Below are 9659 nucleotides of genomic sequence, written 5' to 3'. Positions count from 1 at the left end.
CAATGGTGCAGTCGGTTCATATAAGACGAGTTTATTAATTTTATGTATTTCTACTTTTTAATAAGACTGAATAAAACTACTTAAAATGTACTTTTATCTCCTACCAGCTCGACACACCGTGCTTCTTTCTAACGTTAAAGTTTATCCGTTAACGTGTGTGATTTATTGTAATTTAGCTGAAACATATATTTACAAAAACAAGTCTATTAAAGTATTACTCACTCTGTGTCACAGGGTTTCAGGTTTTTTTGTCACCATAAACTAGTTCACATTTTGAATCAGCAACACGATTTTATTTTCATTTTCAGTCTCAATCACGAAACACGTCAAAATGTTCAAGTTTATTTTTTATTTTATTATTTTTTACAGTAAGAAAAAAAAATCAACAACGAGACTGACTGTTTTAGCAGCTTCAGAGAGCTCACTGTGTTATAGAAATTATTTAAAAATAAAGCCCAGTGAAATGTATCATATTTTATAGGAAATTGATTATATTTTTATATTTTTTTAAAATAATATTTTGGGTTATTTTTTATGTTAAATATATTTGTAATCTTAAAAAATGATTTCCAGTACATAAAAATACATTGTACCCATTATTTGAGCAATAATCTTAAAAATAATACACTTAAAAAAAACAAACCTGTGTCTATATTCAGAATATAAATAAAAATCTATGCGTTTAAGTCAAGTGACAACAAAGAGAGACTCTTACTGAGGCTAAAAATGATTAAAATTTACCTTTAACTCGAACCATTCCCCCTCCAAGCAGAGTCTTGTTTAAGGCCCTGATAATGGCATGTTTAAATGGGTCTTACTGCTGGACTGACACTACATTTTCAGTACTCAGTATGGGTATTATATAATGTTGTTATGACTTGGTTTTTTAACATGTGCGCCCTGTGGCGGCAGAACACCTCAGACAGCATCAGGTACAGTTTCAGTCCCAATATGCAAAATTAACTTTCACATATGTTTCCTGAAACTGTCAAAGCGTCACCGTTTGTAACCAATCACACATCATTTGCTTCCAAAGCTGGATGAAACAGGAAGCTGGCTGTCACACAGCAGCAGGCTCTTCTATTAAATAAGACCTCTTAGTGTTTGTGTGTCACTGGTCAGCGACCCCGGCCTGCACGGGGGATCTGCTTTATAAACACAGATGAAAGAGATAACCCTGGGGTATTAACAGCTGCATGTGTGTGACCATACACATGCACACACATTAATAGATGAAACCCCCCTCCAGTGCAGGTATGACACAGTTATCCCCATCGACGCTGTCACTACTCTAATCCCACTTCCTGCGTCTCTCCTAGCAAGGTGAGCTCACAAGGGCGCACGCTGAAGTCATCAGTGTTGACACGGGTGGTGAGAGGGCCACAGTGTGAGCGGCACCCCTCCCCCCACACACACACACACACCTCCACCCATCTCGCTCACCCCTGGAGTCACCACTTCCTCTTCTATCCTCTTCTTGCTTCCGGTTAGAGCCTCAGGCCATCACCTTCTGTGGCACAAATCAGCTTTCATTTTCTGTTAAGAGCAGGTCAGGTGGCCCTCATGTGCTCATGTGCACAGGAGCATAACTTGGAATATATTGCGAGCAGGATAAAGTGTTTGTAATCCTGGTGGAGCCCGTACAATATCAGCCTTTTCTGCCGGATTCTAAACTTTCCACCGATACCTGAACGTAAGCCAGTGGATAAAAGTGGGTGAGAAGGAGTTATAAATAGTGAATTATAACCGCGCTCGTACTCAGAGCTATGCGGTAACTGGAAACTGAAGTAAAATCTTGATGACTTCAAAAGAATGCAGTAAAAGCAAGTGTGGTTAACTTGTCCACGGCTTCTGTGGGTTGACAAATTTAGAGGTGATAGACGGGCACATCATCAGATGTCTTCATTAAAGGAAGGTGATGATTATGAGATAGCTAGAATTACAGCATGAAATAATTCGCTGTGCTTTGAAATATAACTGAAATATGAAAGTGAGATGTTTGATTTGGCCTGTAATTAATGACACAGTGGCTCACGTTAAAGGCCCCAGTATTATCCACATTTTCAGATGATTTACAATCTTTTTAAAATCTTGTAAATGTCCAAGACATTTCTGTTTGAATTTTTCTACCAATTAGGTTTTTCTAAACCTAATCAAACCCTGGATTATGTTGCCAAGAACGGCTTTAAAGAAACAAAATAAAATGTCACACTTGGGGGCACTGATATGTAAATATAGGTATTTTTCTCCAATTTACAGTGTTGTTTAACCGTGCATGGTTTGGTTAGATTAAGGCAGACAAAAACTTAATGAATGACAATGTGAAAAACAATATGACACTGCGAAAGGTGTTGCTTGTAAATGAGCCTACACAGACTTTTCAGCTCCATTATGGCACTCCATAATGAGTTTCAGGTCCTTGTTAAGCTTTGCTAGTCAGGTTCACCGCTCATTGTGCTGTTTTCAACCACAGCACGTAGTTGTTTTGGTGAAAAAGTTGTAGAAAACTCTCTATACCATAAATGCTCTTCGCTGAACATCAGAAAAACATGGTTAGTGAGAACAGTAGTGCAATCATCATGTAAACAAATGTGTTATTGCCCCAAGAGAAACCAAAAATGACAGCGCATATCTGATAAATCAAGCCGAAAATGAATCATGAAGCTCCAGAATGATAACGACATGTTTTCCGTAGCCACTTAAAAGATGATGACATATCAGTGTTGGGTTACTTCTGCTCCTCCATGCGGCCGTTGCAGGCTTACAGTCAGAGAACCTTCAGAACCACTTCATTAAGATTAGAAATAAGAAAGCAGAACAGTGATCTTCCAAGACAAAGTTCAATATTTTGTTGACGCATCCATCCACCCCCATCGCTTTCCTACATAGAGTTTGCCATTCTGTAAGAGCAGAATAACCAACAGGTGTTCATACCAAACCTAAAGGAAAGAATTATTCCATTCCCAGTGGTTCCTAAATTTACAAATTGTCAATTTTAAGCCCAAAACAGGCAATATCAAGGCCAGCTATCAAGAATATGCAGCAAATTTAACATGGCTTTAATTCAAAAATTTGTTTTAAATTTGTGCCCCATGTGGAAGCAGTGTTCACTTTCTACTCGTGGTTTTCTGTTATTACTTTGCTTTACAGTCGGGCCTAAATCACACTTTGAGAAAGACAGAAGTAACTTTAAGGCGTAAAGACCAGCCTGGAGTGCCTTAAACTTGCATTCTTCCTAATGACCAGCAGTGGATGACTACACTGTTTGCAAAAAGAATGCAATCTCATAGGAATCTATGGGAAAATGATCCTCCTGCTGTCTTCATTAAATATCACATTAAATATTATGCTAATGGTGTCATGGCCTTAATCTTATTTAATACAGCATAATGTTCGATTTGTATGTTGTGATTCAATTGAGACTAAAAGAGACAGTAAAGTAGTGTATGCTGTAAGCTGTGGTTGCTTTGCTGCACTCCTTACTCGGCACATCTGTCTTTAAAATAACAAGATGGTAATGGAAATACTCCTCAGCTCAAGTCTTTTTGATAAGACTTCACTAACCAGTGAGTAGCTAGATCGATATTTCACATATGACATATTTCACATATGACATATGAAAAGGTTTTACAGGTAATTCAACGAGGTAATTACTCAGAGAGCCGCAAGACGTCATCTACTTTAACCATATGGTAAATGGCCTGTATTTATATAGCGCTTTTCTAGTCCCTAAGGACCCCAAAGCGCTTTACATATCCAGTCATCCACCCATTCACACACTGGTGATGGTAAGCTACATTGTAGCCACAGCCACCCTGGGGCGCACTGACAGAGGCGAGGCTGCCGGACACTGGCGCCACCGGGCCCTCTGACCACCACCAGTAGGCAACGGGTGAAGTGTCTTGCCCAAGGACACAACGACCGAGACTGTCCAAGCCGGGGCTCGAACCGGCAACCTTCCGATTACAAGGCGAACGCCCAACTCTTGAGCCACGATCGCCCCATGCTAAAAATATCAACGGCTATTGTAGTTCTTCTCATGAGTTCGGGATGGGATTAACATGCAAACATATGGATGACTCTTTCTCCCTTTTCATGTGTTCAAATGAGATTTAATTTATCTTAATCGCACTGAAACCCTTAAAGCAGGTATAACACTTACGAGCGGACACCACAGATATAGTTTACAGTTTGCTCCCGCTCAATCTGCACTGGAAAGGCCCACCCTCCCCCCACCTGAAACCCAAGGAGGCTTCATGTTGCTCTAACTCATGACCAAAATGTTCACTATGTCAAACTCCTATACTTGTCATTAACATCCACTTCCTACAGTATTTGAGCCACATCTGTCCAAAACTGAACCTTCATTGGAGCTTTGAAATAATATTGACTCTAGAATGACTGTGTCATTTATTTTTCTTCCTTCATTGTTCTAAGTCAGCTTTGTTTTGGGTGCTTAACCCCCTCAGCCATAAATATCTGGTCTTGACATTGTGCCGATGTGGGTGGGCAAGGCATGCCTGACACAGAGTTCACAAATCAAACCCACTGTACAGGCTGAGCCGCGGCATTCATTTCATTTCAACTCTATTTTCAAGCAGTTTCAAGCATCTCTGCATGTGTTGTCATCACATGGAGAGATGAGTACGAGATTATTGTTTACCTACGATAAAAATTTACTTGACATGAATTTGTTGTCATTTAGAACATTTATGAGCAAATGTTTAAAAATCTGAAATTAGACAACTTTTTAGTTTTTTGTGATGATTTAGAACCATCAGTGCTTCTCATTCGGGTTTCCTTGGAGTTCTGAGCAGTGTGCCAGAAAACACGTTGTACCATTCAAATAGTCTGAAGAGGTAAAACTGAGGATCAAGCAAAGGTATTTTGATTCAAAGAAAATCAGCAGAGAGATGTGTTTGGAAAATATTATTGGTCAAATAGCACAGACGGTAAATAAAAGACGGACATGACCATAAGAATTTGTGACTGGGCCAACAGAGGACCGGAAAAGTAAGTAACATTAAAAAGAAACAGCTGTAGGTACATTTGCAAATAATCAAGTTATTCAGAGACGGGTCAGTGATATTACTGGGTATAAAAAGAGCATAGAGAGGCAGTATTTGTCAGAAGAATTTGAACATATTAACATCTACAGTACATATAAACAAATATCAAACTATTCAGAGAATCTGTAGAAAGGTCTGTGTACAGGGTGTAAGGCCAAAAATCAATATGGGATGCTCACTAAGCACACTATGGAAATCAGAGCATGGGCTCATGGACACTTTCAGAAATTATTTTCTATGGACGCAGTCTGTCATTCTATCCACAAATGCAGGTTTCCAGAGTGAAAAGAAGAAGCCATATGTGAACATTGCTGTTTTCTCAACACCAAAGCTCCTTTAAAATGCACTGGGGCAAAGCAGGAAACGATACTGTGGTCAGATAAACCAAAATCTTTTTGGAAAACATGGAGATCCAATGCACTAAAGAGGAGAGGGACTATTTAGCTTGTTATCAGCACTCAATTCAAAAGCACGTCTGATGATATGCAGGTGTGATGGAAATGCCAGCTTGCACATTTGGAAAGGCTGAGCGGCATTGCAGGCAATGCTGAAAGGTAAATTCAGGTTTTAGAGCAACATATCCTCCCATCTAGGCAATGTCTTTTTCGGGGAGGACCTTGCATATTTCAGCAAGAAAATCCTAAAATGTATAATAGATTTCCAACAGCATAGCTTCACAGAAGAGTCCCGGTGCTGAACTGACCTGCCTGCAGTCCAGATCTTTCACCAACTGAAAACATTTGGTTTTCAGCAGCTATGTCAGACAAGAATGGCACTACTTATTGGTTTATGAGATGTGCAATTTATTGCATTTGACTCTTTTCTGGAACTGGAGTTGCACTTTCCTGGTACACATTAATAAGACTTATTGCATATGTTATAGAGGCTGTACTATGATAGGCAGCTCTTTTCCTACACGACGCTGACAAGTTTATTAAGTTTGTAATAAAAATGAATATTGTGACGAAGCTTGGCTTTAGTTTTGGCGAGCCTGTGCTGGGAGCAGGTGTTTGGGAGCTGTGAGAAGCACGAGTGAGGACATTCCTCATAATCACTGTGCAAACGTTTCTCATTAGATCGACTTAGCTGGAGCTCAGACCCTCCATAGCAGCTTCTAAAAAACGCCTTCCTGTCTGAAGCACCATGGCAGTGGTTCATAATTAACGCAACATATGTTTATTCAAATCTCTGAACAGGGTGTGAAAGAGGGCTTCAGGAGGCACCACCCACAGAGGCTGTGAAAACAGAGGGTGGTGGAATTAAGTGAGGAAAGAGAGAATGGAGAGATCTTGTGAAGTCAAGACAGAAGTGAGACAGAAAAGATAGCACTTAGTGCTCAGCGGAATTCGCACCCGATAGCTCATGAACTCTTGGTGAAGTGCAAATGTATTCCTCAGCAACCCAGAAACAAACAAGCTGCCACTTCCTTAGTCTATAATTAGCTGGTAATCAATGCTGGGTGGTTTTCTGTCCTGTCAGACGTCCCCAGCCATCGTGGGGCAACATTAGACCTGCAGCTGTACTCTCAGGTCTCAGATGACGATCCAACATAGAGAGCATTAAGCCTTGTTTTCGGAAAGTGTTCCCAGCATATTTGGGCTACCTGACAAAACATGGAAACAGGATGTTCAATTTATAATTTTGATGCAAGTTCAAGGGTGAGCAGTGACCTTTCCGAGGGTGTTTTGAAAAAAAGAAAAACCTAAGGGGGACGAAGAGAAAAATCAAATATGTCTTTGAAATGATGCCATGTCCCCAGGGAGTTCAAAAACAGCTCTATTGGCACAAGCTGTGTTGTGACACTTCCCACTTTCTCTTACCAGAGCTTGCTTGGGATGGGAGAGTGTTGCGGTGGGAGAGTAATGGGATGGTTATCACTCTGTAGTTGACCTCTGAACTCTCTCTAACCCCTATAAAGTCAGAGAAAGTAAACCTAAGATGACAAGTTGTCAACTTCTCAGTCCTGGCTTTATACTCCACCGCTGAAATTAAATTATTTAAAGCTATCATAGTTTTCAAGATCAACACATGATCGTTTTTACTGAGAGCTCCAAGTGGTTGAATTTAAAATTTACAGACAAATGTATTTTTGCAGGACCTTTGCCTTTATGGTGCTGCTTTGCTTTAACAGTGTTTTTGACACCCATCATATTGTTTTCATGACTTCATATGAGTTTTGGATACAGTGTTGGTAAACAGTAACCAAGTAACCCAAACTTAATGACATATTGTAGCTGTCATGAGTTTCTGGAGAATCCAAATATATGATTCTCCAACTTTGATGATTTAATGTATCTACCTGGTGCAAAGATGGGTTGGCCATAAGATCAGGCTTGATTATACAGGAGTGTGTGAAGCTAAACCTCTATATCAAGAAAGATTAACAGAATACAGAAAGGGCACGCTTTTAGGTGACTCAAAGATAAAGTTTATACAAAAATGCATTTTTGATATTCTGAAATATTATTTAAACATTAGAAAAACGAATTTAGGCAACTACTGCTTGCTTAAAGGAATCCTTTAAATTATATAAGAAAAGGAGAGATGGTAATGTGTCCAAGGTGACACACTGAATTAGCTAATAGAGCCAAAACTGAGGTGTCGCTCAAATACATCACATACTTCAAAACCTACATTTTACAAAGACTCTTTGTTTTTAAATTTGAGAGATTAAGCAAGTGTTTAATTATATTTAGAGCTAAATACAACCAACTATAGGAAGAAAAGAGGTCTGTTCTGTTCGTATACGTACTGCAGTACTGTTGTTATCTGGCTATATTATCCACCCTGAAAACACCAGCCACACATCACACTGCTTGTGTTGGTTTCATTGTAAGCACAGTGATAGATCTGACAGCGTGATGAGCCACAACTAAAATAAACTATGACTGATGGCCAGTGCTGCTTTCAAGCCCAGACTCCGCTTCACTGGCTGGTGCCCTGTATATGTACGCTCGTGCTGGGCTGTGCATCTGGGGCCTGCAGTTCCACGGGAGGTCCTGCACATGAACACACAACACTGGCAGCTTTATGTTACTCAGACAGCACAGCGCGCAGCTATGACAAAACTGGGCAGCTGTGCATTTCCCCCACATTCCTCTGGCCTACTCCATGAACACAGATCAACCCCAGGGCGCCCCTCAACCACCTCCCCTTACGGACGCCATACCTCCCAACTTGCGCTCTTCACCAAGACCCAACGTATACGGAGACAGTCTTTCTGTCTCTGCCACTGTTTACTTGCTGTGCTCTGCGACTACATTCAGAAATCATCATACTTCTCAGGGCAGGGCTGATCCCGCTATGCCAAATGCTACTGTCAGGGTCAGCTGGCTTTAGGTCAGCTACACGGCTGCAGCTATTTGGGACTTAATTCCAGGCAAAGCATTGAGTTTACAGCAGATTAACCATAAAGACCTTTATGGAATCTAGTTGCTGCCTATCAGCGTTTTAAATTTCATCTCCAGACATTTTCTATACATTACTGAAATTGTGAATGAGTTGTGGTTCTGTGGTTGTGTCTCTAGTGGCAGTGGTCCCTACAGTATATTCCCGGCACATTGCCAAGTTCTGAAACTTATATTTATGAGTAATATCGAGATTATGGAAGTGAAACTGCTGTTTCTAATACTCAATTTTATTTAGAACCTAAGCAAGCAGAAGCTACTGGATAAAGCAGTTTTTACTTTAGGTTGTATATGATAGAATGAAGGATTAAAGGATACAGTTGCGTTCCTAAAACTGAGAAAAAAGCAGCGCTTCAATGGGGACACAGACTGTGCAAAGCCGACAAACAGCATCTATTAGCCCTTTGAAAACTTGCTGATTAAGATATTTTATCTTACTTTAGCTTAAAGAATGGAAACAGTACGATCCAGGTCACAAAAGTATAATGTGCTTTTTTCAGCAGGCCGTGTTATTGATGTGTGGAGGCAACAACTACTACATCTACTAAACCAACTCATCCTGATTCCCTAAATCTAATTAGCAAGTTTAAATGAAAATAAAATTTGTGAGGAAAAAAAAACAAACTTTCTCCTTTCTCTGTTCCCCCAGCCTTCTAATGTTGAGTTTGTAGCTATCTTTAAAAGATACCTACAAATCAAAGTCCAATATTGACATGGTCGGTCCATTGATGCACTTAAACCCAGCGTCATCATGTGGGTCTGTGCAACACCTGCAGCATGCACACTTTTGGGGGTGATAACTGGTTCAATGGTCTGTAGGTGCTGTGTCCAAAAAAAATATGTGGCTCATTTCCCTCTACACCTCATTTTATTAATTAATTTTAGAATAGTGTTGATCAGTGTAAATTTGTGAAGACTTTCTACAATATGTGAATAAATAATAAAAGATAATAAAATAATGTAATAAATTTAACATAGACTGAGACAAAGTAGAAAACCGTTCTGTGAACAGGTGACTTAAGATTTGAAATTCTTTTTGGAAAACATGGACATGGTGCATCCTGTGGACTAAAGATGAAAGGGACTATCCGGCTTCTTTGCAGCACTGAATTCAAAAGCCTGATGTTTGGGCCCATCAGTTCATACAGAATTAGCTGCTTGCACATCTGGAAAGGCACCATCA

The sequence above is a fragment of the Diplotaxodon limnothrissa genome, linkage group LG8 (genome assembly GCF_057381915.1).
Source record: "Diplotaxodon limnothrissa isolate DT_005_m linkage group LG8, D_limnothrissa_male_GT1.1, whole genome shotgun sequence".
NCBI lineage: Eukaryota > Metazoa > Chordata > Actinopteri > Cichliformes > Cichlidae > Diplotaxodon > Diplotaxodon limnothrissa.
The sequence above is the reverse complement of the archived record's forward strand: the minus strand, read 5'-3'. Positions refer to the sequence as shown.